Source organism: Thunnus thynnus, chromosome 5 (genome assembly GCF_963924715.1).
Source record: "Thunnus thynnus chromosome 5, fThuThy2.1, whole genome shotgun sequence".
NCBI lineage: Eukaryota > Metazoa > Chordata > Actinopteri > Scombriformes > Scombridae > Thunnus > Thunnus thynnus.
In genome coordinates, this window is record NC_089521.1 from 31,223,861 (window position 1) to 31,245,967 (window position 22,107).

A 22,107-nucleotide genomic window follows, 5' to 3' on the forward strand; every position below is an offset into this window, starting at 1 on the left:
AACTGAAGAACTCTTTAATGGACGTTACGTGAAGGCAAAGCAAAACAGGACAGAAACAAACTGAGCTCCACTGAACAAAGGATCCAACAAGACTGAACTGAAAACCAGAACTTACAAACTGAACTAATGAAACGACAAGGAACAGGTGGCACAACACAAGGGCAGGCTGGGAGCTGATTGGCTGGGGATGACAGAGGGAGCAGAGCTAATGAGACTGATGCAGGGCAGGTGTGGAGGGAAGAACAGGCTGAGGAAAACAAGAAAAGACACAAAAGGAAACAGGTGCTCTGAATTGAGTGAATTGCTCTGAAACTGGGTAATATTAACTAAACTAGAACTGGGTACTAACTAAGTAACTTTGATTTTCTGACATGGTTTACATAGTTTACAGTAGGAGTGCAATGGATCACAAAACTCACGGTTCGGATCGGATCACAGATTTGAGACACGGATTGGATCATTTTTCGGATCAGCCAAAAAAGTGTGTGTGTGTGTGTGTGTGGGGGGGGGGGGGGGACGACACACAAATAAAATCAAGGTGTCCAATGTTTAAATAAAATCTTGAAATATATAAACAAAGCTCAGTTAAATTAAGCATTAATTCATTTTAATTTTAAATGTCTCCAGAGGTCACAAAGTTTTTCTGCCTGCAGGTTTCTATGTTTGTAGAGAACTTGTCTGACACCAGATCGGCACTTTCCCTTCCAGTCTGGTGATTGTGAAGGGTCCCAGCATGTCAGAGTCCAACTTTCCCCCTTTCCTCTGCTACTGTCTTACATTCTTGTGCAAGAAAAGATCCCCCACTGTGAAGTTGTCCTCCTGGTCCTTCTCGTCTCTCAGTTTGCGGACTTTCTCCTGGCTTTTCTTTATGTTTTGCTTGACCTCTGTGTATGTCGCACTCTGCCTCTTCAGTCCCTCAGGGATCTCCTCATTATTAACCAGATCTCTTACTCTGTCTACCTGCCACAAACCACAGTTAGAATATATAGAATATATAGAATATAGGTGGAATATCTGCCTGTTTATTCAAATCTAAATTTCTAAGAAAGGATGAGAAGATTAAAGAATCTTACGTAGTACTTTTCTGGCACCTCAGAGATACCTCACCTTCCTCCCAAACATGAGGTAGGAGGAGCTGTATTTTGTAGTCAACTGCTTTTTAGTCTGAAGGCCAAACATGGTGGACTGGAGTTAGTGGTCTCACCGTTTGGGGTTATCGGCAACCACTTAGTTCAGGAACCTCAAAACACAGAATTCAGGTACAGGCATGAGGAGGAAGGAGAGAATTTGGGCTCTCTGGTACAATATAACAACCCATTTTCAGAATTTATTATTACTGATTACATGTTCAGATAGCAACAGAATATCTGTACGTGTTATGTAATAAGAGCTAGAATTAATTCAAATGTGAAAGACAAAATATACCTCTGTATTGTTCCGTTCAGTTTCTCCACAAGGCCACTGGTCTGTGGATGGTTTGGGGAGCACAGGCTTCTCTTGATGCCCAGCCTCTCACACAGGCCATAGTTGACCTTGAAATAATTAGTTGGACAAGAATGAAAGAAGTCAGCACAGCAACAGTTACATATTGGGGATTCATAATCATTACTGTACCTTGTTGCAGAACTGTGAGCCCTGGTCTGTTAGCAGTCTTTTAGGTGCACCAAATCTGCAAAGAAATCAAGAATACAATTGGTCACCTCGTCTGCTGTTTTGCTCTTTAGTGGGTAGGCTTCTGCCCATTTGGTGAAACAGTCAACCATGACACACATGTACTGGTTGCCACCATGTGTTTGCGTGACTTTACCTACCAGATCCATTCCCACCAGTTTGAGAGGTTCTGTTACCTGGGAGAAGAAAAAAAGAGAGCGAGACATGAGCATTACAGTAGCCTATCACTGTTTACTTTACCTGTATTGGCTCATACTCTCTCTTTTCTTTGATATTGGCTCTCTTGGCCTGGCACTGTGGACACTGAACAATCTGAACAAACATCATTTCAAACTTATTACAAATGTGCAAATCAATCCCCATGTTGAGAACTAGTGGTAGGCTCTTGAGCATACAGTATCAGCAGGTATTATCAGCACACTTTTTGGAATTATCTGTAATGTCCTCTGTGCTGTAGTGGGATGAGAGCCAGGTCACTGTGACCTGGAGTGAGAGCCAGGTCACTGTGACCTGTACTGATGCCAAACATGTCAGCCCACCAAACCAAAACAGGACACATCTGGAATGGCGAAGTGCCACATACACACACACACACACACACACACAGTGCAGAAATGCCCACTCACATTTGGTCAAAGTCCAAGATAAGTGAAATTGAGAAATGTCCCATTCTTCTTTAGAATTTGGGATAGCCAAAAAGTCTGGTAAACAGGATGAAACCTATCACACAATACGAACACATACACACACACACACAGCCTGTCTTCAGTATAAAAAGGTATGTCACGTTCTGTAACGGAAGATATCTCTGACTACGTTGTTAGTAGGTTTGCCGTAAATAAAGAGATTCCCCATCTGGCACCTGTGTCTCGATCAACTGATTCCTCTTATCCACCTCTTTTCTGCCACAACAGTACAGTAAATTTGTACTCCACCTGTCGTGGGAAATCTTCAGATGGGCCAATAAATCTTCAGGTCACCCACAACTTAGTATTAAACACAAAACTTATAAAAGAAAGACTCAAAGAAATACACTGGAAGCTGGTAGAGTTCAATGTGAATAGGTTTACTCTCTCATAAAGAGCAATACAAAGCAAACCGAGGCTATCCCTTGATCCAGGGATAAAGAACCTAATGAAAAATCATAAAACATTAAATTATATACCTCTCAAAACCCCTCTTAACGTGGCACTTATTTGCTAAACCCCACCTTGCTTGATCTTAACACTTTGGTAATAATCCACACATGACTCATCTCAGAAAACAATGGTGTCTCACACTTCTCTAACATGTATCAGTTGTATTTAGCCTCTTCCACATTTCTCATAATGCACATGGCCTAGCGGCCTTAGCTCATCACACACAGAAGATTAAAATATGACATTGCTGATTCTCCCCTTCCGTATTCCCATAGAAACTATCTGCTAAATGTTTTCTTTGCACAATTACTGGCCTATTCATGGAAGGACAGTTTTCCACCACACACCTCAATATTGTGAAGATACCAACTCACCTACTTGTGAATGTCCTCCGTGCCAGGTAAATAGTACCGTGTTATTATTGCACCGTGGGTTTTTTCCACCCCACAATGTCCACCAACAGCACTACAGTAAAACTCCTCAAAGATGGAGTTTGCTTCCTCTGCACTTGACACTACCTTTGCCAGGTGCTCTGTCTTATTTCTTTTGCGCCTGCACATGTAGTACAGGTCTCCACTGGTGTTTCCACGTCAGGATATTAGATTTATTGGGAGTTGTACCATAGCAGTTGATCATTGTATTGTTAGGACCACATAATAATATCTTTATTTATATAGCACCTTTTTAAAAACAGAGTCTACAAAGTGCTTTGACAGACAAAGCAAAGGCAGTACAATGCAAAGCAAGGACACGACACAGAAAGCAATAACAAGTTTGACCTTAAGAAGACAAAGAAAAACAATAGAGAGATGATAAAAAGATTAAAAGACAATGGAAAGATGATCGAAAGACAACATTACATAAAAGCAAGTCTGTAGAAATGGGTTTTAAGTGGCATGCATCCTCATCCTTTATCCTGAATTGATCAGCTCTTCTCTTTATGACGTATTGCTGCTTGCTGGTTAACCCTGCTGGATACTGGTTATGGAGTTTTACATCCAGTACCTGTTTAACAATATTTGGATCCATGTTTACTCACCTTATCTGTCCCTCTGTCTGCACCTACCTTCACCTGTCTCACCTACCTACTCCTACCTCTATCTACTAACCTTCACCTCTTCACACAGAAACAGTTACAATGAAAATACACAAGCAAAATGACAAATACGCACAGACACAACACACCTACAATGCCAGCCTCTCTCAGAAACACACAAACACACCTCACTAACTCACCCACTCATCACTCACAAAGGCACTCAGTCACGCACCATCAGTCACTATCACTATCTCTTCACTGTCTAATCTCTATCTAATTGCTGTATAATCTCTAACCAAACGCCTCACAAACAAACCCACAAGGTTGTGGCATGTTAATTGACTGTATATAGCTTCCACCCGCCCTCCCTCATCATTTTTATTTTCTACACCTGTGTATAATCACAAGTTAATCGGGACGTATTACGTTTTTCCACAGCTGACTCACACACAGCTGTGTTCAAACTGGGTGTGAACATACTCTGTATGTTACAGGCTGTATGAAAGTATAAACAGTTCTCACATTGACTTGACATCAGATATATAACAGTATTTGATACAAATATGAGACTGACAACAAAAACATTTTGTAAATGATTTGTTGACATTTGCAGTTGCTTCCTCTTTTCTTTAATATTGGCTCTCTTGGACTGGCACTGAGCACTCTAAACACACAAACATCCTTTCAAATTATGATGGATAGGTTAGTGCAAATTAATCTCTACACTGAGAACTAATAGTAGGCCTCTGAGCAAACAGTATCAGCAGGTATTGTCAGATGAAATCGCCCAGAACAGCTGCACAACATTAGTCAGTGTTACATCCACAGATGGGCTTTCAAAAACCCACAAAGTTGTGACATGTTAACTGAACTTATATAGACTATTGTACCCTATTGATTGCAGATGTTGTGTCACAAGTTAAACATTGTGTTATGCTATCACAACCTGTGTTGGTTTAACTATTGGCTGAACACATACATACCTCAGACTGTATGTTTCACTTACAGGCTGTATGAAAGTAGAAACAGTTCTCAAGTCGACTTGACGTCAGATTCATGATGGAATATGAGACTCACAACAAGAACATTTTGTGAACAACTTAATGCTACTGATGTTTGCAGTATTTTGAACAGTCACCTACCACAGCTTAATGCAGGGGGATATCACCAGTTAATTCAACCACCAGTCAAACCGACACACCAGCACCTTCTGAAGTCCTCCTGTCTACAGCAACAGGTGCTAATGAGCACTCAGACATGCAGCGGACAGTTCAAAATGTATTCAGAGTCCATTGTGGGCCAATTGAGTTTGTTTTAGATTTCAATATTTTTCAAGCGTTTAATTTACTCGTATTTTCTTGAAGGTCGTTTGTGTTTATCTAATGTTAACAATAGCTAAGTTAGTTATTTGGCTAAGTTAACTGTTAAATCTAAAACAAAGAGGGACCACTTCTCTACTGAAAAACGTATAGCCCATTATAACACTATATGTTACAGTTTTGCCCACCGTTCCTCTATTTCTAACGGAAAACTCAAACCAATTTAATGAACTGAAGAACTAAGAATGACGTTTCATACAGTATAAACAGCTGTGGACAGCAGATACTGTAAGAATCACTCACATTCATTTATAGATCATTTATAGATCATGTTTAATTGAAATAACTTATTTATATTTGAAGCATTAATCCGTTATTGCAGCACAATTACAGAAAGTATTCAGTTTGCTCTTGTTGATAAAATCACTAAGTGGCAGCGAAGTGACTTTGCTCCAGAAACAAATGTGGTTCTGAGACGTCTAAGAACCATTTTCCACAAAAACACCAACAACTCGCCTTGCACTGCTCATTTACACATCTCCTCCTGGCAGTTCACCATGCAGCTGGGCACCACAACACCACACAGACGGGCAGGCACATCTTAAGGTCAGGAAAATACCAAACTGTCTGTGTGCTGCTGTCACTGGTCATTGCACTATCATGAAAAATAGGCCCAATGTTGTATTTGGTGATCAGATTATTTAAACTAGTCGGAACTGGAGCTCCACATTTTTATTTGCAATACAAGTAGATGTGTGGCTGTGATGAGCAACATGTGATAGAGGTTTTAAAAACCTCAATCATCACTAGGATCACATGCATGTCGCAACATTAAGATTAATCAAGCAACTATTTCCATCCCAAACTGTCAGCAGTTATTTTTGCATGAAAAATGTTCAAATCAAATGGATTTAAACAAAAAAAATATAGACATGCAAACTAATAGACCACATTTTAAATTCTATCTTCATTTTATTTATGGCACTAGGAAGGTATAAAACTGCAGATGGTTATTGTATGGATTATTGTGATGCTGAGTAAAATCCCAAACTATTATGCACAGAAAACATGGTGGTTACTGGATCATCATCTGCTCTTGGCGGCATATTTTAGCTGCTGTAATCACCTGTAATCATATTTAAAACTTTTTATGTCCCTGACAGCAACAAGTTTCCTCTGAGGAAAATCATCTTCAGAATTCCCAAACTGTCAGTGCATCATGACGGGGAAAGCCATGTGTTTAAAGGAAATGAAAGCAGTAAATGTGATTGGCCATGACTGTCACAGCCTCTAACACTCCGACCTATAATGTCTGATAATTCTTTCCAATCCCACCCGGTATCCAAATGTGGCCACGAAAATACAAAAAGTGTGTTGAGCACGCCTCCAGTGTGCTTCGCAGGGCGCACTTGACTGCGATCTGTTTCATGTGCACTGGAGTCAAGATAATAGGGCCCTTCAGGTTTACACATCAGTCATGTAAGTTGCCATCACTGCAGAACAGGTGTGTGCCAACAGGAAGTGGAATGAACTCTGATAAAAAGGTTTTTAAATGTGTTTTTCTGGCCATGCAGCATTACTCACTGTTAAAAAGAGAAGATTTATACCAACTACAGGCATGAAAATCCTTTAAAATACTGAACCATAACTTTCACTTCTCTTTTAATAATAGTTTCATAAATACTTTCCTGGCTTCTCCAAATTGCACCACTCTCAGAAGTATCAACAGAGCAGTGAAGTGTTCCAAATACCAATTAATGCCCCTTAAGAACCAAATGGGCATGATTGTGTAAACAGTTTCTGTGAGTCTGCTGGGAGTCAGTCTATGCAACACGCTCTTTAAAAGAACCATTGCACTCGACTTTACAGCTTCTCTGGGAGATGCAGGGTGAATATCTTTTTGTTTATATTGTTTGCTCCTGTTAGATTTTACATTTACATTTTTTCATTTGGCAGATGTTTTTATCCAAAGCAACTTACAAGTGAGTCATGACAATGGAGCGTTAGAGGACAGTGACTCTGAAAGAGCCGTGGTACAAAGAGCCGTGGTAGCTGACCAGGTACAATAAAGTGAGAAACAACAGGAAGTACAAGAGTGCATAAGCAACAAGAAAGAAGTGCAACAATCAACAAAGTGCTAAAAAGGTTAAAGGGCTCAAATGTTGAGGTGTTAATTGAACAGCTAAGTTTTAGGTAGTGATGATATTACCAGATGTCGTTCATTTGCAGACCGAAGCAGACGGGAGTGGACATACGGCCTGATAAATAGACTCAATGTAGGAGGGTGCCATTCCATTTGTTGTCTTAAAGGCAAGCACTAAAGTTTTGAACTTGATGCGAGCTGCTTCAGTGGCCTCTATGTTTACACCCCCCCCCCCCCAGCATCAGTTACTATCTACAACAGTAATTGACACTTTTTTAACACCATGTTGCATTTAATAGCAATATTGAACAAGAAAATGTTAGTGAAAAGGCTTTAAACTCAGGGCTAACGTTAGCTTGTTAGCTAGCAGCACTGTTGAGTATTTAAGGTGAAGCAAAGAAAGCTCACAAATATGTAACTACTGTTTTTACTGACACTATTTAGCTCTTGACTCTCTCTGTGAAAAAAAATCTGTGTACATCCTGTTTTGTAGAACACATTTCAGTGCTGCTAATTTGTTTTGACAGAAACAATAATTTAGCTGCTAATAACAGGACAACAAGCTAACACATAATGTTTGACTTGTGGGTTATAATTAAATCAACTGATGCTGAAGTCACTGCTGCTGAAGCTCCAAGTAATTTATAAATTCATTCAAGTTAAACTGTTTTATTGTGAGCTGAGATTTGTTATTCATACCTCAGACTGCGGTTAACAACGATGCTACGACTTCCAGCTGCAGCTGAGCAGCTCTCAGGCTCCCCTGATATTACATAGAGCTTTTCAGCCGGAAGAAGCCAAGTAGCCTAAACAGAGGTGAGTTCTGTGTGTAGCTAGAAGAGTTAAATACAAATAAAAACAAACATACTTTTGTTTATATACTGTATTATTAAGGCTATTAAGCCTTGAATACATAAATAAGTTGGGTGGTTTCAATTAAATATTTGTGTTTGTTTACCTCTTATCCTTGAAATTCAATTTAAAAAACATTCTCAGTTCATTATGACTAACCTGTCTGTGAGTCTTTAGACAGTTTCTGTCCTCTTGTTCTATTAAACTCAATGTGCTGTTATCTGAAATAACTACACTTGTCAGCTGGATGAATTGTCCACCACCTGCGTTCAGCGAACACAGCTGGATGAGGACCATTTAAATTGGAACACATCATTTTAACCTGGATGGATGTATGCAGAGCAGGGCCCAGGTGTGCCAGATAGAAACATAACAATCATAAGAAAAATTCATAATACAGTGGCTTTGGAACAATATACTAGGTGACATGTAAGAGATGAAAAGTCGATTTGAATTACCTGAAGAGTGATGCTTCTTGTGTTTCCTGTTGAAGGAGCAGTCCAGCCAGAGTCTAAGCAACCTGGGGGGCTAAAGGGTCACAACATCACTAAACAGATAAGAAAGAAAGAAATATTTCTGTTTAAGTCCATATGAAATTAAACTGCACTTTTTTGTCTACTACAGCAACATAGCTGCTCTGTATATAACTTGTCCTGTGTTCCCTTTTGAGGAAAAAAATCAGAAACCAAAAGGGACGAATTTATATTTCATATTCTTTAGTTTCATGATGGCACCCTCTGGTTTTACATTATTTCAATGAAATACCGTTCCCTCACCTGCTTACATAGCTGGAGTCCTTATTACAGCCAGTCAAATCTTGCAAAAGATAACATTAACACAATAACTTGGCATTCTATCATTGACAGAGCAGATGGTCACACTGAGCCTGATTGCATCCTGCTACAAGAGCCACAGACGCTGAACAACTCACATGAGCTCTCCTGCTAAAGTCTCCTTCTTATCTAACTTACAAACATGAACACACGTCAAGTCCTGCACCTCGGCTTGTTGAACAAGCCACCAAACAAACATTCACCGTTAGAATAGTAATTAGCTGCTCAAATGCAGCACATTAAACAGCATTTAAAAATACCTGCAAATGTCACTGTGGACCCATTAGATGCTGGTTGGTCGTTGCTCTTCAGCTACCGTCAATCAAACACAGATATCGACATGCACCTCCAACTGCTGTCAATCAAGCACAGACCACCTCCAAGTTTGACATTTCGTCCCGATGATGGTGCTAGAGGAAAGGTCACAGGGCGTCCAAAGTAGAAAGGGTTCATTCTCATGGGTGCTTATTACATTTAAATTGTGTATTTTGTGTAGAAAAGGACATTTTGCTCTGATGGTGCTTTAGTAAAATCCACAGAATTTTTAATGGAAGTCTGGACAGTAGTTGATGAAAAGTGAAGGGAGCTGCTGCTATTTAGTGTGGCTGCCAAATTTAATTCCATAATCAAACTGTTTTATAGCCAAATATTAGTACAGAGACTCCAATATCCATCGTTTACCTTATTATCTCCTCTATTTTCCTCAGAATGATAATGATTGGCCTGCAGATCCCTGGAGGCAGATAAAAAGGTTGATCATGTGGGGGCGAAAGAAGCTGTCAGGAAGTCACAGCAGAGCAATCCGGGGATGAAAAGAGGCAGAGTTGGATTGACCAGCAGCCTGTTCAAACAGACCGAATCACAGCTCCAATATCTCATAAACAGCCACTGCTTCCAAAACTTAGATTAGTTTCAACCCCATCGTGCCAATTTTGACCTGAAAGAGCCTCTTTCGATTCTTTCTTTTGAGTGACAGACAGTTACATTAATAATTAATTAATTAATATATAATATTATAGTATACTCTGAGCCGGAAAATCAGCTCAAAAGAGCTTTATTTCTATCCAAGATTTAAATATAATCTCTATCTCTAAAATATTACACAAAATGTATTCTCATTATACAGATTCTCACATGGGGCCCTCTTTTAACCACGCAGGTGCAACGACAAGCGCAAGATGGTAGGTCTTAGGCGCACGGACTGTGTGGGCGTCTTCATGTGTCGGTTGTAGAAATCCAAGATGACATCAAAAAAAGATTTTTAATATCTTCTAACACTGAGCATATATCACCAGGTATGATTTTAGTTTTCATGTAGTTTTTGTGTGTAAAATCGCTGCAGTGAAAACGACTGTGCTGTCAGGCACACAAGTCAAAAAGTCAAGTCAAATTTATTTATATAGCACATTTCATACGGCAAACGTAAACTCAATGTGCTTAAAAACGAGTAAAGATCATACATAACGGATATATTACATTAAAATTACATATATAAAACATAAAATCAGAAGATGTTACATATGGGTGGTTGACGTGAACTCAAATCCAAAGTGGAAAATTTTTTTTTTTTTAAATGTGTGTCAAATGACACATAATTGTATTGCTTTATATGTAAGTAACTCAAAATTGAATGTCTTCATTACCAATTCCTCATTTATTTTAGATTTTTTACACTTTTTTGTGTGGTAGTCCTAAAAATTGTCCACCGGTGTGACAACATTTTTAATATTAATATTTAATTCAGAGATTGTTTGCCAGATAAGACAAATATGCATAATCCTTATCAATTTGTACTAATCATATTTCCACATCAAAAGTAACCAATAAAAATTCACAATCATGTCATTACACAGAGGGACTTCACCCAAACAGTTGGGTTATAATCATTATTTTTGGTACAAAACCTAATTAAGCTTCAATTCATCCTTATATGTGCATAGTGATGATATCATTATTATGCTATTCAACACTTTTTACATGAATTTGTGCATTAAAATGCCTTTTCCACTCATAATTCAGATTGTCACACCACAGGACATTCCGTCACACCATTGGACAAAAAGTACCGTATGCCCATGTTTTGTTACAAAGTCACATTTATTATTTCTTGTTCAAATTTATTTAAAAATGTATTACCTTCAAAATCATTTACAATTCATTAAAATAAAGTTATAACTTCAAGTTCAAATGTTTTTTGTACAATTAAGTCAGAAGAAGAAACCAACATTCCCATAAAAAACTTGGGAGCTATTGTAGCATTTTAGTCTGGGTATCCCCAGACCAATGAGGAATCTATGATGCCATTGGTCTGACGATAGCCAGACTAGTAACATGCCCTAGCCCTACATCTCCTCTTTGATGCTTTCCATTTTTCTTGTAGCTTCTTCCTTGTTGCTGGCGACACAGACTTGACACTGATCTGAACAATTTTCCCACATGCTTTCTTCTCCTGATATCTGTGGGGGGAATGATGAAACCAACCATGACTATTGTGATACAGAGAAACATACATCATGTCATGAAACCTTTCAATTCTTAGGCTTAAGTAACTTTTGGTGCTTGTTAAATTTACATTCTGCATCTCTCTCTCAGGATGTTCTCTCTCCTCTGATGATCTTCATTCAGCCTCTCCCTATACTTCCTGGTCCTTTCCTTGCTTGTCATCTCAGCCTCTCACTTTCAATGTGGATCTCAACTATCCTTAACAAAAGAGTAGAAAGGTTTGACACTTCTGAGTTAGAGAAAAAGGCAAAACTGGAAAAAAGAAAATGCAAACATCACTACTACAATTAGCTACTACAGGTTGCCAGGGAAGTTAGGAAGTGGATAGGAAGAAGGGAGGATGGGAGGCGGGAAGAACTAAACTGTCACACAAGGACAATGAGGACAAATTAAAAACAGAAGTAAAATCAGAATTAAAACCAGACCAGGTACTCCTAGCAGAATTAATATATCTAGTGATAAACTTATCGGATGTATCTGCGCAGATGGAGCGCCTTTTAACTGATTTTAGACCAGGTACAGCATGTAGGCTGAAGGAGGACAAAAAAATGAAACCTCAAACCTCTGGAAACATAAACCCTCTTTTAGTAGTTCACAGTACTTTCTAAGCATTGCAGACTTTAACACCCTGCAAGAAGCAGAGAGCAAAGCTGTGAAGTGGAAGATGCAGGCCGTTGTCTTGGCTGTGGAGATCACCGAGGCTCTTTCCACAAAGTGGAAGAGCTACAGAACTTCTCAGAGGAGTGTTCAGCTGCTGTCAGCTGATCTCAATAACTATACAGGACCAACTTCACTGTGAAATCCTGGAGGTGCAGTAAATGCTCCAGGTAGAACAGGGCCCTGAGGAACCAGGTGGACACAGACACCCTCAAGGACTTTGAGCTGGTGGAGGCGGTCTGTGAAGAGTTGGACCATCAGCTCCGGAGAGAGAGGAAACTGATAGAGGAGGCAAAGAGCTGCAAACTGGAGGCCATTGAAATTGGGGAGATGTTGTTCCAGAAACTAGAGGAGGCCTGAATGCTCACAGAGAAGCTCAGGGTCAAGACATTGTGAAGCTCACTCACGTGCTTGATACAGAAACCGTTTTGAGGGTCCAGACAGAAAACTATGAACTCAAGACTATCAAGGTTCTGGAGGTTCCTCAAAAGAGATCGCCGTAGAATGAGGTCGTCTGCAACGACTAAGACTTCCTGAGGCAGCAGCAGCAGCTTTTCATGTCGTCTCAGAGGAGGAGCGACCAGAAGAAGAAGAGCTCAACACTGAACATGAAGCTGCATCCAGGTTAATGAGACACTGAATAAACAGGTGTAGATAATAGATGGATGGGTGTTAAGTTTACAACACATGTACATCAATCTTTTCCTGCTGTCTTCTGAAATAAAAATATAACATCTGAAACTATGAAGCATCTGCACGGTTTTATTTTTAAGAAAAGTTAAAACAGTTTAGACTTTAATAAAAGAAACATATGTGAGGTTCAGGGCAGAAATGAAAGTTAGCATCTGTACAGTTTTATTTTTAAGGTAGTTCAGTAAAACTTACACTCAGTAAAGCAAAGAGACAAAACAGTGTTTTATATTCTTAATATTTTATTCTTATTCACCATTTAGATGCATTTAACTTTCCTCTTTCCTGAACAAAGAAACTCAGAAGTGGAAATGAATTCTCTGTTAATCTGTTTTCATCTTAAATCTGACTCACATGATAAACTCAGAACTACAAATTCCTTTGTTTTATATTAGTTAATTATTTGGATAATGCAGCGACATGAGTTAATATTTTTACTGTTTTTCACAAGTCAGAAAACAAACGCAGGTCCACTGGGTTTAGACTAAAAGAAATACAGAAATATAGTAAGAAAAGTTAAAGATGTTAAAATTCAAGTTCTGCAGTTACAAGGATTTTTTTCTATGATTTATAAGATTTATGGATGTATTTGTTTTGGACATCCAAGATAGTAATATACTTGCACTGAACCTAAAAACAGCTGTGGTCTCTTTCCATCCTCCTGTGATTCCAGGATTTTAATAAATCCTTCACTCATTCCAACTGGAGACTTTCCCAGAAGAATATGCTCCGCTCTTTTAATATATAAACTGTTGGCCTTACTTTCACTACAGTTCCTGCAACTCTGAGAGTTTTGTCTTCTTTTATATTCTGAAATAACTTCTGGGGTCAAGACATATCTCATATTTACTTTCCAGGCAAATTCTCTCGTTTTATCAACCTAATTAAACATGTTTCCATTCTTCATGTTACTTTTGTTCCAAGTTCTTTTAATTTGATCGTCCATCTGCAGGATTTTATATGTTGTTATTTTATGATTTCCAGATTGTTCAAAAGGAGATGAATATTCTGTAAAGTGGCCTCTAGCTCAAGAAAATTTACCAAAGCTTTAGCCAAACCGCAATTTTGCTTCTATCACTGTACACTGGTTTGACGGTGACAACCAAACTATGGAGATTAACCCAGATTTTCATTTAAGTAAAAGATGTGTGGAAATATTTAGCATGCAGCAAATGGATGTTAATTTGCTCAGGATGAAAATACTGTAGCTAAAAGTATAATAGAGTATGAATACAAGTTGTGTTCAAGGTATCAGGAAATATTAGGTCCTGTCTTCAGGTTCCTCCTCACTGCCAGGGTGACACCGGTGTGATCTGGTCCTGAACATCTCGCCATCATTCACTTCAAGCTCTGGTGGCTTTCGCCTCAACTGAGGACTTGGATATCGACCAATCAGAGGATGTTCTCAAAGACGAGGTGAGTTGCTGAAATGCCAAGAAAAATAAAACCGTCAAATTGCCATGGCAACTCATCAGCAACGTTACCTGGGCAGCTAAAGTGCAAGTGGCCAAATTTCTTTAACCTCTCTCTCTGGATGGCATTAGTATTAGCAGGAGAGTACAGCCAGATGATTTCCCTCCAGCACACTGGTAATTTCAGTGAGTCATCCAGACCAATAGAAGTAATTTCCAGAGGGACTGTGATAAACCACAGACCTGCCACTGTTTGTCACCCACAGCGCAGCAGAACGAGCCAGAACTCAAAACACAAGAGGATCCGATTCACTCAAAAGCCTTGGCGTCTATTATTCCCTTTCCTCCTGACCATGTTTTATCCCATCTGTCTCTGTCTGTTTTATTCTACTGTGCAAGGAAAATATTTACGTGGGTTAGAGAGTAGATGGTTTATATATTTATATTTGAGGTTGTTCAGAATCAGAATCAACTTTATTGGCAAAGTAGGAATTTGACAGTTTCTTGTGACTCCTAATTAGAAATAGCCAAAACAACAAAGTAAACAATAACATTTGACTATTATGTACGAGCAAGTAGGTAAAAAAAATAGATACATACATGAAAAACTGAAAAGCTAAGACTAAAAAGAGCTGTTCTTTTTTTTATTGTAAACAGGATACAAGTAGTGCAAATGTGTGTATGTATGCTTAGCGTTTTGTCAGAGAAAACCTTCAAAATGGTACAAAAAGTAGCCAAAATTATTACAACTTGCCCAAAACCATTTTTACCCACCCAATTAAATCAAAAGTACCAGACCACTCGATCTGGCACTGTCTGCAGCCTTGAGCTCAGGCTGGCACGTCAAAATCCAGGGAAATGAAAAATCCCACCATCTGTGGTGGAAGAAATATGTGAAGAAGTTAATTCACACTGTTGAGGACAACTGATGCCATCTGTACAGGGACTGTAAAGACACTTCTGTTTTCTTAGAAGTCAGTTTTTATGTGACTTTATCTGACACTCTGGAGGATTTATTTCTTTACTGTGATTTTTTGACTTCTTTATTATTTTCTCCACATTTCTACTTAAAATCTTTGCAGATAACATTAATTTCTTAACTTCTGTGGTACTTTATAGGCAAAACAACAAACAAAAAATACCAATAGCAAAACAGAAACAAATAATAATACAGTATCATGATGAAACAGTTATGTCTTAATGATACAAGGGCAGTTTCTTAATGAATGGATGGCTTAGAAAGGAAATTCAGTTAGTAATCACAATCATAAACTTGTTTTTTTTTAAATGTTCAAATATGTTTTCTGTTATTTTTACATTGCCTGGAACACACAGGCAGCAGGTCAGAGACATTCAATAATGCTCAGTCATTGAAAATGCTCAGCTGCTGAGAGTCGCTGCAGATTTAACAGCAGCGGAAAAGCTTAATCCCCAAAAATGACACAGAAGCTTGGAAAAGCAGCTCTGTGGTGGTAAGTTGTGCATTATCAGCCCTCACACTGAATTCTCCTGGTCGCCTTTTCCAAAATATGACAGTTTTTCATGTTGGCATTTCAGGTCTGTCACATCAGTGGTTAATTAACAGTCAGACCCTCCATCCTTTAAACTACACCTGCTGCAATCTACAAAAAAAGACTTATACTGTGAGTTATGACTTGAGCCACAATTTGCATCAAAACTCATACTCCTCCTGTGAGTCATAACTCAGTCTAGACCCAGTTTGTGCTTCTCCATGAAAGGCACAAACTCAGCCAGGATCACGCATACATGATACACATATTTTCAGATTCAGTGTGACTTAAACTTCCTGAAGATAATCATCATCTCTGATGTGCATCACAAACAAACATCCATAAATCTGCTTAGAAGTCAGAGAAACAGAGACACTCCCTAAAGCTGCAGAACTTACCAAAGAATTGTCACATTTTAAAGTTTTCTTCAGTATCAAAGTAATCCAGTGATAGTTGGTGGCTGTGGCTCGGAACTAATCAGGAGATCGGCGGTTCGATTCCCAGCTCCTCCAGTCCACATGCTAATGTGTCCTTGGGCAAGATACTTAACCCCAAATTGCTCCTGATGGCTGTGCCATCAGTGTATGAATGTGTGTGAATGGTTAGTTTCCTCTGATGGGCAGGTTGGGACCTTGCATGGTAGCCCCTGTACCCATTCAGCGTATGACTGTGTGTGAATGCATGAGTGTGATTTGTAGTGTAAAAGCGCTTTAAGTGGTCGGAAGACTAGAAAGGCACTATACAAGTACAGTCCGTTTACCATTTACATCCATTGGTACACTGCAAACAGGAACTGGTGATTGCGTACTTTTAATGGCGCCAATTTGTCAAAATGTAAATAATTACAGGTTAAAAAAAAATGGGGCTCAACTTGTAGCCCACAGCTACATCCCCCAAAGCATTTTCTTAATCCCACTGTTTTTTTATATTAAAGATGAAAAGAAAGGTATTTTATAAGGCCAACAAAATGCTTTACTTGCAGTACACTGATCCTCTACACAGCTCCACACTTTTCCAAGGACATCTGCAGTGTCTCAGCATTCAGTACAAACGCATCAATTCCAATACAGTACATAAAGCACTTCTATGCCATTGTGTGCTGAGGCAACAATATGACTGCAAATAATAGCAACAGGATTAATGTTTATTTACAAAAGCCTGGTTCTACAATTGGTTATACTTGATCCACAGTTTGAAGGTCATCCTTTGTTTGGTGTTTTTAGTCGTTTAAAAAGAGAGTCAAGTGATTGATGATGGGTCTTTTGTGCCCACAGCAGAGAAAAGTATGAATGGTACAATATTTACACATTTTCCATGATACTGGATGTATTTTCCAACTCAGTTTGAGGGTTTGTTTCATATTCCTCATCTTGTTCATAGGTGTATCACTTACAGTTTGATTGGCCTTTTATTAATTGATTGGTTGTTTGTGTTTTGTTGTGTTTTCCTATCCTCTGCATGAGTCTGTATTACAGAAAATAATGGTTTTGTGAATCCTGGATCTGCAGCGATGTTGCTGTACCAGGTCCAGATAGTATCTGGATGGGGCAAAGCAAGGTCAAAACTTTTGAGCACATAAACATAACCCTTGACACTTTGGACTTCTTCCCCAATTCAGACAGAGGATTGTATAAAAGATCCTAAAAATATCAGGAAAACTCGTCTATGATGCAATATTCACAGGAAATAATCTGCTCAAAATTCATCCAAAAAGCTTGTTTTACACAAACTTCCTGCAGTCATTGTGTTCGCTGTTTGGGCTCATTGCACAGTTATTCAATCGTTCTATAGCCTGCTGTTATTATGTGGTTGTGTTGTTGTTGTTATGCATTGAATATAATATGAAATATCCATAAAATATGTCACTTAGTCAGAGGTCGTCAGCTTACTCAGTGATAGAAAAGGAGTTCTTTATGGAAAAAAGGTTGGGAACCACTAGTATACAGTATTGTATTACTATATCTTTAAATTATTATTTTTTTATGATTGTACATTGTGTATTTACGTATATTATAATCTATTGGTGTGAAACAGTAACAACTGCTTTTAAAATGAGTGGCAAAGCTTTAGTACAGTTTTTAAGTTATCATGAAGGATATAAAGCAATATTTTAATGCACTGCAACATCAAGTTGAAAATAAGCCTATAAAAGGGTGAGAATTATTATAAATATTCTTAATATTTTCTATATAAGTTCATTACAATTGTAAAACTTCTGTACTTTTCTATCATTGTTTATAGTTATTATCTATTCTTTAACGTTTGACAGCAAGACCTCTACTTTGGAGTTTTGTATCTGAATTCTGCCATTGCAAAAAAAAAAAAAAAACACAGAGTGCTTAGTGAACTTGTGGCAATTTTGAAATAGTCAAGCTGTGTGTGTGATATTACACAGCAATCAAATACATAATCAATTAATCGACTCTGTTGGATCGGTTACAGCGGTTATACAAACATCCAATCAATGCCAGCTAATGTCAATCTGTCGGATGCATGTATGTATTATGGTATTTTATATTATCCTACCAAAACAACTGAAATTGTCGTCCATCTGATCAGTTGATGCCGTTGACGGCAGCACAAGATGTCATTTTCTCATTGTGTAGGTCAGTCGCAAGCAGGCCAAAAGTGGAAAAGGAACGTGTCAAGTTTATGCATCTTTTAAAATTTCACTCTGCTGTCAATCAAAAGCCCATCCCCCACCCAACTGTACTCACTATAACATTAACTTACTGTACGGAGCAGTCGAGACAAAAACGAGGATCTCTTGAAGGGTTTGTTTTTCATTTTAAATCAGATTAATTTAAAATGACAATAACTTGGATTATGATTGAAAAATATTTTCATCTGATCTCTTAATGTTAAGTGACAAAAAGTGAAAATGATATAAGCTTGCTGTTTCATACAACAAAATGAAAAGCACAGACACATAACATGGCCTTTCAGTATTAACTAAGTTACAATGGCAACAGAAGAGCAAGGATTGTGCCAGAACCAGAGCAGACAACAGCCACGAAAGTCAGTAACAATCATTTGAATTGAGTTTTAAGCATAAGAGAACCCAAAATACTTTCCCAATGGTACCTGACAGCCGCTAGTCCGTACAGATAGGGCCAATCACATCACGAATTCCATCATTTGAGAACTAATCATGTGGTCTGGTCCATCTTTTGCGAGCATATCAAAGGTCGAAGTCCATCATGCGTGGTCCATCTTTTTAAACGCCAATCAAATGGCGAGCTCCATCTTTGAACGACCAATGACGTCAAGCGCACTACAACATTGCCCTGCCACAATTTTTCGTTGTGGTTTTCGGCAGGTAAGTTAAATCTAATATGCTCTTGACTGAATTGAATAGATTTTGATTCTTATGAAATGGTCTGTGTTCATTTTAATCGCTACCACTCACGAAAATGTCACCATGCAATACTATCGCTAAATTTGCATGGCCAACGTCGCATCTGTGGCATTAGCCATTTAAAAAACATCTAAAAGTAGCTACCTAATTTGGTGTTTAAATCAGGACAATCCCGGTTTTACTAGTTTGTCCAGGTGTCCATATCATTAAAAAAATTATGTAAATAGGTGCCAATTACATATGTAACGCCCGCTGATGCGTACACTTAAAAACGCCAAAACAATACACCTGTTACATCGTATTTGGTGACCCATCATATACTGTGACCTGCAGTGCCAGAAGGGGTACTCAGCTCACTTAAATAAAAGTATCAGTACCACAATGTAAAAATACTTCACAAGTATAAACCCTGCATTTAAAATCCCATGTAAGTAAAAGTATAGAAGTCTTACCAGCTAAAAATTTACTTAAAGTACAAAAGAAAAGTACTAATTTTGCAGAAATCTCCATACTTTCCAGAAAGTGGCATCTAAGAAGACTCACAAGGCCATGGACGAGACAGAGTGGCTGTCACAGCTGAGGTCGTTTGCCTCCACAGGTGCCTGGCCAACAAGTGCAGGCAGCAGGCCTGCTCTTAAGCAAAAAAGATGGCATGACCTTTATCATAAGGTAAAATGATGAACCAAAAAACTCTGACACAATCCAGTCCAGCACTGGAGATGTGCTGAGTCCCTAAAAAAGGGCTAAAATAACTATGTCAATGGTAAATGTGACCTGAAACTGCAGACTTACCAAGTCGTTGTCCAATTATCACTAAGCCTTTAATATCTTCTTCTATAGTGATTGCAAGCTTTTGTTACCGACAGGAAAATATCTGGATAATAGGGAACAGCTATGTCCAACGTGAGGAGAAGAGAGATGGGAAACCATGGGCTCCAACTTTGGCCTGGATGCCGTCATCCACTGGTCCAGCTGGGGAGGCCTCAGATGGGGCAACCTGCTCCCCTTCTTCCACCAGTCCTTGAGGGGAAGAACTGTTCCGGACGTCTTCATCATCATCTGCGGCAGCAACAACCTGGGGAAGATCAAGGGTTTGGAGCTCATCGCAGCGATAAAGCGGGACCTGCAATACCTCCACCGCAGGTTCCCAGGGATGAAGATCATCTTGTCTTCTATCACCCACAGGTGCCGGTGAAGGGCTGCTAAGCTGGGATGGCTAAAAAGAATCAAGTGAACAGTGTGATGAACATTTATAAGGGATTTAGGTGGATGCATCTTAAGTCATTCTCACATAAAGTTTGACAGCTCTGGTCTATTTTTGGGCGATGGAGTTCATTTCACCACTTTGGGAAATGACATTTTTTAAAATAGTATATTTGAGACCCTTGAAAGCCACGATCAGGGGTGGTAAAGCTCAAAACTTTGTTGTTGTAATCAATATTTTTTTGTTTGATCCAATTGGAGCTGGCAGTTTTTGCCCCCTCACACCCCAACCTGGTCTCTCCACGTCAGCATAGCTGTCCCCTTTCATTATTGTGTGTACATATACAGCTTATACGTTCAATGGCATTCATTATCTACATTAAATCGTTTTTAAAATCCTTTTGATTTATTTTCATTTCTCAGATGTCTGGGACATTCACGTATTTCATGAAAATACACGGATTTTGCATTTGTGGACATTGAAATCCTGCAGTGATGTGGAAATATAAGTATTTAACTGTTTTATAACTAAGGGTCTCACAATGCAGCCTTAAAGAATTTGTATATGAAAGCCTAATGATGTTGTGAGTGCAAACTAACTTTAAACACATCCGATACGGCTGATTATTTATTTCCTTATAAAAATGAATTTAACTTACATAATGAAAATTCATATCATGTCATAAAAGTTCTTACTTTTTAGATGAAGAAAGGAAAATGTTCCATGGTGAACCTACATTATATTTAGTGTACTTCAGTCCACATTTAATACATGTTACAAGAGCATTTTCATTAACTTGGCTAATTACAAACTACACAGCTCTGTGGCTCTTGTCAAGTTTGGCAGAAAGTAGTCACAAAGAAGCTTCATCTTCAGATTTTTTGCTCTATATTATATTTTATTTATTTTATTATTTAGAAAGTAGTAGTAAGGCCAGCAGTCACTTAACTCTAACCCCAGACTGTATATTTTTGGAGCAGTGGGATTTTGTTTTCGGGATAACGGGCCATCGGGCTAACAGGCTTTTGGTCCAATGGGACATTTTTTGAACTATTGGGGTTTCGGAATAACGGGCCTTCCGGTCCATGGGCAGTCTCCGAAAGTGCTGAGCTCAAAACTGTCATGGTTCTGTCACTGACTCTTGAGACTCTTGAGAGTCAGGCTCTGTATTCATTAGTTGCAGTTGTCTACCAGATGCCCTCTGACTTCTCTGTTTTGTGAAGATTGGACTGTGTGGGAGAGGGTTTGTTTTGAGTTGGACTTTTTGAGGGACTCTAAGACTTCCAGCTTTATGTCATTTGGATTGCCTTTATTGGTTGGACTGTGCTCATTGTGTTTTTTGGTTTTCTGTTTGCCCTGTGTTTCTCCTCCTGTGTTCATGTACTCCTCCTTACACCTGCCCTGCATTCATCTTCGTTAGCCCTGCCCTTGTTTCGGTGTTCTTCCCCAGTCTGCTATCACTCTCACACCTGCCCTACGTCAGTCTCGTCAGCCCTGCCCTGCTCCCGGTGTCTTCCCAGCCTATCAGCTCCCAGCCTGCCCTTGTGTTGTACCACCTGTTCCTTGTTGTCTGATTAGTTGAGTTTGAATTTAAGGTCTGGTTTTCAGTTCATTCTTGTTGCATCATTTGTTCAGTTTAGTTGCATGCACTCCTGTTTGCTGTTCCTGTGTTAGTCAATAAATGTATACTTGAGTTCCTTGTGCCTGCTGAGACTCTGCATTTGGGTCCACCTGCTCCGCATATCATGACAAAAATGGGGTCTTTAAAGATATGTTC

The 22,107-nt window shown here is 38.9% G+C and overlaps 1 long non-coding RNA gene across 5 annotated transcripts; it reads right to left on the bottom strand.

The window, feature by feature from the left end:
- Window positions 1-585: 585 nt before the first annotated feature.
- Window positions 586-10,202, bottom strand: LOC137183558 (uncharacterized). 5 transcript variants are annotated; one of them, XR_010928496.1, is made up of 4 exons: window positions 2,298-10,202; window positions 1,812-1,847; window positions 1,426-1,669; window positions 586-1,240 (listed from the first exon to the last, which is right to left on the bottom strand). It is a non-coding gene; the product is annotated as an uncharacterized lncRNA (long non-coding RNA). The 5 variants fall into 5 exon arrangements; XR_010928495.1 differs by having other exon boundaries at window positions 1,426-1,532; window positions 1,615-1,669; window positions 1,812-10,202; XR_010928497.1 differs by having other exon boundaries at window positions 586-956; window positions 1,074-1,240; window positions 1,812-10,202.
- Window positions 10,203-22,107: the final 11,905 nt, after the last annotated feature.